We start from the raw sequence: 6740 nt of genomic DNA, 5'->3' as shown, positions 1-6740 counted from the left end.
TGTCTTTTGCCTTAAAGAAGCTTTGCAATTTTATGAGGTCCCATTTGTTGATTCTTGATCTCACAATACGAGCCATTGCTGTTTGTTCAGGAATTTTCCCCCTGAGCCAATATCTTTGAGGCTTTCCCCCACTTTCTTCTCTATAAGTTTCAGTGTCTCTGGTTTTATGTGGAGTTCCTTAATCCACTTAGATTTGACCTTAGTACAAGGAGATAGAAATGGATCAGTTCGCATTTTTCTACATGATAACCACCAGTTGAACCAGCACCATTTGTTAAAAATGCTGTCTTTTTTTTTTCCCACTGGATGGTTTTAGCTCCTTTGTCAAAGATCAAGTGACCTTTGGTGTGTGGGTTCATTTCTGGGTCTTCAATTCTATTCCATTGATCTACTTGTCTGTTGCTGTACCAGTACCATGCAGTTTTTATCAAAATTGCTCTGTAGTACAGCTTGAGGTCAGGCATGGTGGTTCTTTTATTGTTGAGAATAGTTCTTGCTATTCTAGGTTTTTGTTATTCCAGATGAATTTGCAAATTGCCCTTTCTTACTTGGTGAAGAATTGAGTTGGAAGTTTGATGGAAATTTCATTGAATCTGTAGATTGCTTTCAGCAGGATAGCCATTTTTACTATATTAATCCTGCCAATCCATGAGCATGTGAGATTTTTCCATCTTCTGTGATCTTTGAATTCTTTCTTTGGAGACTTGAAGTTCTTATCAAACAGATATTTCACTTCTTTAGCTAGAGTCACAACAAGGTGTTTTATATTATTTGTGACTATTGTGAAGGGGTGTTGTTTCCCTAATTCCTTTCTCATTCAGTTTATCCTTTGTGTAGAGAAAGGTCACTAATTTGTTTGAGTTAATTTTATATCCAGCTACTACACTGAAGCTGTTTATTTTTAGGGTCACTTATATAGACTATCATATCACCTGCAAATAGTGATATTTTGATATCTTCCTTTCCAATTTGTATCCCCTTTTGTTATCTAATTGCTATGGCTAGGAATTCAAGTACTATATTGATTAGGTAGGGAGAAAGTAGGCAGCCTTGTTTAATCCCTGATAGTGGGATTGCTTCGAGTTTCTCTCCATTTAGTTTGATTTTGCTTTTATTATGTTTAGGTATGGGCCTTGAATTCCTGATATTTCCAATACTTTTATCATGATTGAGTGTTGGATTTTGTCAAATGCTTTCTCAGCATGATCATGTGTTTTTTTTTTCCTTTNAGTTTGTTTATATAGTGGATTACATTGATAGATTTCCGTATATTAAACTATCCCTGCATCCCTGGGAAGAATCCTACTTGATCATGGTGGATGATCCTTTTGATATGTACTTGGATTTGGTTTTTGAGAATTTTACTGAGTATTTTTGCATCAATATTCATAAGGGAAATTAGTATGAAGTTCTCTTTCTTTGTTGTGTTTTTGTGTGGTTTAGTTATCAGAGTAATTGTGGCTTTGTAGAATGAATTGGGTAGAGTATATTCTGTTTCTATTATATGGAATAGTTTGAGGAGAATTGGAATTAGGTCTTCTTTGAAGGTATGATAGAACTCTGCACTAAACCCATCTTGTCCTGGACTTTTTTTTTTTTTGGTTAGGAGACTATTAATGACTGCTTCTATTTCTTTAGGGGAAATGGGACTGTTAAGATCATTAATCTGATCCTGATTTAACTTTGGTACCTGGTATCTGTTTAGAAATTTGTCCATTTCACCCAGGTTTTCCAGTTATGTTGAGAATAGCCTTTTGCAGTAGGGTCTGAGATGTTTTGGATTTCCTCATGTTCTGTTGTTATGTCTCCCTTTTCATTTCTTATTTTGTTAATTAGGATACTGTCCCTGTGCTCTTTAGTTATTCTGGATAAGGGTTTATTTATCTTGTTGATTTTCTCAAAAATCCAGTTCCTTGTTTGGTTGATTCTTTATATAGTTCTTTTTGTTCCTACTTGCTTGATTTTAGCCCTGAGTTTGATTATTTCCTGCAGTCTACTCCTTTTGGATGAATTTGCTTCCTTTTGTTCTAGAGCTTTTATGTGTGCTATTAAGCTGCTAGTGTATGCTCGCTCTCTCTCTCTCTCTCTCTCTCTCTCTCTCTCTCTCTCTCTCTCTCTCTCTCTCTCTCTCTCTCTCTCTCTCTCTCTCTCTCTCTTGGCAGCACTCAGAGCTCTGAGTTTAAGTTTGGGTATGTTGTGGGTTCATTTTCATTAACCTCTAAAAAGTCTTTAATTTCTTTCTTTACTTCTTCCTTGACCAAGTTATCATTGAGTAGAGTGTTGTTCAGTTTCCACGTGAATATTGGCTTTATATTATTTATGTGGTTATTGAAGATCAGCCTTAGTCCGTGATGATCAGATAGGATGCATGGGATAATTTCAATCTTCTTGTATTTGTTGAGACCTGTTTTGTGACCAATTATATAGTCAATTTTGGAGAAGGTACCACAAGGTGCTGAGAAGAAGGTATATCCTTTTGTTTTAGGATAAAATATTCCGTAGATATCTATTAAATCCATTTGTTTCATAACTTCTGTTAGTTTCCAGAATCTGTCCATTGATGGGAGTGGGGTATTGAAGTCTCCAACTACTGTTGTGTTGGTTGCAATGTGTGCTTTGAGCTTTACAATAGTTTCCTTAATGAATGTGAATGGTATTGCCTTTGGAACATAGATATTCAGAATTGAGAGTTCATCTTGGAAGATTTTTACCTTTGATTATTATGAAGTGCCCCTCCTTGTCTTTTTTTGATAATTTTGGTTTGGAATTCAATTTTATTCGGTATTAGAATGGCTACTGCAGCTTGTTTCTTCAGACCATTTGCTTGGAAAATTGTTTTAGCATCTTTTACTCTGAGGTAGTATCTGTCTTTGTCTCTGAGGTGGGTTTCCTGTATCCAGCAAAAAGTTGGGTCCTGTTTATGTAGCCATTCTGTTAGTCTGTGTCTTTTTAATGGGGAATTGAGTCCATTGATATTAAGAGATATTAATAAATAGTAATTGTTACTTCCTGTTATTTTGTTGTTAGAGTTGGGATTCTGTTTTTTGCAGCTATCTTCCTTTAGGGTTGTTGAAGGATTACTTTCTTGCTTTTTCTAGGGCAGCATTTTCCTTCTTGTGTTGGAGTTTTCTTTTTATTATCCTTTTTAGTGATGGATTCGTGGAAAGATATTGTGTGAATTTGGTTTTGTCATGGATTACTTTGCTTTCTCTGTCTATTGTAATTGAGTGTTTTGCTGGGTATAGTAGCTAGCATTTGTGTTCTCTTAGGGTCCGTATAACATCTGTCCAGGATCTTCTGGCTTTCATAATCTCTGGTGAGAAGTCTGGTGTAATTCTAATAGGTCTTGCTTTATATGTTACTTGACCTTTTTCCCTTTCTGCTTTTAATATTCTATCTTTATTTAGTGTATTTGTTGTTCTGATTATTATGTGTTGGGACAAATTTCTTTTCTGGTCCAATCTATTTGTAGTTCTGTAGACTTCTTGTATGTTCATGGGCATCTCTTTTTTTAGGTTAGGGAAGTTTTCTTCTATAATTTTGTTGAAGATATTTACTGATCCTTTAGGTTGAGTCTTCATTCTCATCTATACCTATTATACTTAGTTTTGGTCTTCTTATTGTGTCTTGGATTTCATGGATGTTTTGGGTTAGGATGTTTTTGGATTTTTGCATTTTCTTTGATTGTTGTGTCCATGTTCTCTATGGAATCTTCTGCACCTGAGATTCTCTCTTCCATCTCTTGTATTCTGTTGCTGATGCTTGCATTCATGCTTCCTAGGATTTCTATCTCCAGAATTGTCTCCCTTTGGGTTTTCTTTATTGTTTCTACTTCCATTTTTAGATCTTGGATGGTTTTGTTCAACTCCATCACCTGATTGGTTATGTTTTCATATAAATCTTTAAGGGACTTTTGTGTTTTCTCTTTAAGGACTTTTACCTGTTTAGCAGTGTTTTTCTGTAATTCTTTGAGGGATTTTTGTGCTTCCCCTTTAAGGCCTTCTACCTGTTTAGTTGTGTTCCCCTGTATTCCTTTGAGTTATTAATGCCCTTCTTAAAATCCTCTGCCAGCATCATGAGATATTATTTTAAATCTGAATCTTGCTTTTTAGGTATGTTGGGGTATCCAGGACTTGCTGTGGTGGGAGTACTATGTTTTTTTTTTTTTGTTTGTTTTGTTTTTTGTTTTTTTTGTTTTGATGCTGGGTAATCTTGGTTTCTGTTAGTAAGATTCTTATGTTTGCCTTTCCTCATCTGATAATCTCTGGTGTTAGATGTTCTAGCTGTCTTTGGCTGGAGCTTGTTCCTCCTGTGATTCGGTTAGCCTGTATCAGCAACTCTGGGAGTGCAACTCTCTCCTGAGTCCCAGTGGTCAGAACACTTTCTGCACTCCAGCCCTTCTTTTGCAGGGAAGGTGCACAGATCTGCCTCCTGGCTGAAGATGAAGGCCCGAAGGGACCCTATCCAGAATCTCTGTTGCTTCTGAGGCCTGCATGCTCTTCTGCTTGGATTGGTCTCTGAGAAACCCGGGAAAGGAGATGGCACTCTCACCTGAGTCCTCAAGTCAGAGACCTCCCTGGAGGCCAACTTTCCTCTGGTGCCCAGAGGTCTGGGTCTCAGATCTGCCTCCTGGCTGAATATGAAGGCAGGAAGGGACCCTGTTCAAGAAGCTCTGTTGCTTCTGTGGCCTGTGTGCTCCCCTGCATGGACTGGTCTCTGAGAGACCCAGTATACAAGATGGCTCTCTCACCTTAGTTCTGCGGTCAGAGCCTTCTCTGGAGGCGGACTCTCTTCAGTGTTCCTAAGATCCTGGGCGTGCTAGGGTACCTATGGCATGGAGAGTCCTCTGGGGACATTGGGACCATCTGCACAGTTTGTCCCTAAGGTTGCCCAGGGCTGGTCCCTACTGGAATGAACCCCAGCTGCTGGTCAGTAAGGTTTCCTGTATTTTTGTTCCTGCTGGCACAAGTCCCTCCCGGTTGTTTTGGAACAGATGTTGCATTCCACTCACCAGTGATCCCAAGATCCTGAGTATACTAGGGTGCCTATGGTGTAGACAGTCCTCTGGATACCGTGGGACCATCCGCCGAGTTCGCGCCCAAGGTAGCTCAGTGATGTCCTTATTTTTAATAGCTGAATAGTAGTCCATTGTATAAATGAGCCACATTTTCTGTATCCATTCCTCAGTTGAGGGACATATGGGTTGCTTCCAGTTTCTGGCTATTATAAATAAGTCAAGATTTTAGAATTTTCAATTATTTTTATTTTCATGTTTTAAACTACCTATTAACAGTTCATATTACTTCTAGATTGCATCCAAACTATCGTTCTCTAGGGTAAAGCATGGTATATATTCTTGATGCTCCCATCTACTTGCCTTCCTCAAACTGCCATATATAGCCAGGGTCACGCATCTATGCTTGGGCTTATTCTGACCTCTCCTGACTGGGCTCTAAATGATGCCCAGGCTTTTGCAGAACCTTATCTACCCATCACCTAGTCCATAGGCCCCTCTCAAACCACATGTGACCTTTTCACCTAGCCAGATCTATCCTCACACTCTAGGCTTGGACCAGGAGGCAAATCCTATATATCAGCCCACTCTCCTCTGTCCACCTGACATCATTCTATTCAAGTTAGATCTAACTTCTAATTCCAAGTTGCCTGTACATGTTCTCTTCTGTGCCAGTCTGATATGTCTATATCAGACCTAGAACTAACAAACGAAGTTCAAATGCTAAGATATCATCAATGAATTATCAATAATATAAGGTTTTGTTGCATTGAGTTTTCATTTTCATTTAATTCCAGATTTTTTTTTTTAATTTTCTCTTTGACCCACTCATCATTCAGTAATGAGCTGCTTAATCTCCATGTTACATGGTTATCAAAAATGTCTATAGTTTTTTCTTTTTGTTGTGTCTTTGTATGACTTTGGTAATAGGATAACACTGTTTTCATAGAGTGAGTTCTATAGAGTTCATTCCTTTTCCGTTTTATGGAATTGAATGGGAACCATTTACCCTCTCTGTTCTTTTACTAGCTGATAGAATACTGCAGAGAATCTATCTTTTCTGTGTGGATAAAATTTTTTCCTATTGTTTCTTTGAGCAATTCTTAAGAATAGGTCAGCTGATGGCAAAAGTTGAATTCCACAGTGATATCTTAGTATACATGAGTTCTTTCAGTTAGGTTTTATACTGCCAAAGAAGCCTTATGTTTGTGAAATTGTTTATTTCATTTCAGAAAGATTGTCTATCTAGGCATAATATTTATAATAGACTTTTTCTTTTAGTGCATGCTACTTAATTGATTATAGATGTCATGGATTTAGAACAGATACACAGATATTTGGTTTTTTGTTTTGCCTTGTTTTTTGTTTTGTCTTTGTGTGGGTAAGGCAACATCCTCTCATATCTATTTTAAGTAATTGAACTTTTCATGAAATTTGACTGTGTTTATCATATGTGTGGACACCACTGGATTTACCCTAACTAGAGTTGCAAAGAGTTTTGAATCTTTAAGGTTTTAACTTTTACTAAAGTTAAAAGATTTTCAGCTTTCCCGTCTTTGAGGGGTCAGGCAACACTATATATATATATATATATATATATATATATATATATATATATAATTTTTTTCCTTTTTGAAGCACAGTAGTGTGAATGTCGAGTATTTTCTTGTTTGACTATTCAGTCTGCAACAATTTTTTTAGTATGTTATTGTAATTTTCAGATGTA

Source organism: Mus caroli, chromosome 13 (genome assembly GCF_900094665.2).
Source record: "Mus caroli chromosome 13, CAROLI_EIJ_v1.1, whole genome shotgun sequence".
In the NCBI taxonomy this organism is placed as follows: Eukaryota; Metazoa; Chordata; class Mammalia; order Rodentia; family Muridae; genus Mus; species Mus caroli.
The sequence above is the reverse complement of the archived record's forward strand: the minus strand, read 5'-3'. Positions refer to the sequence as shown.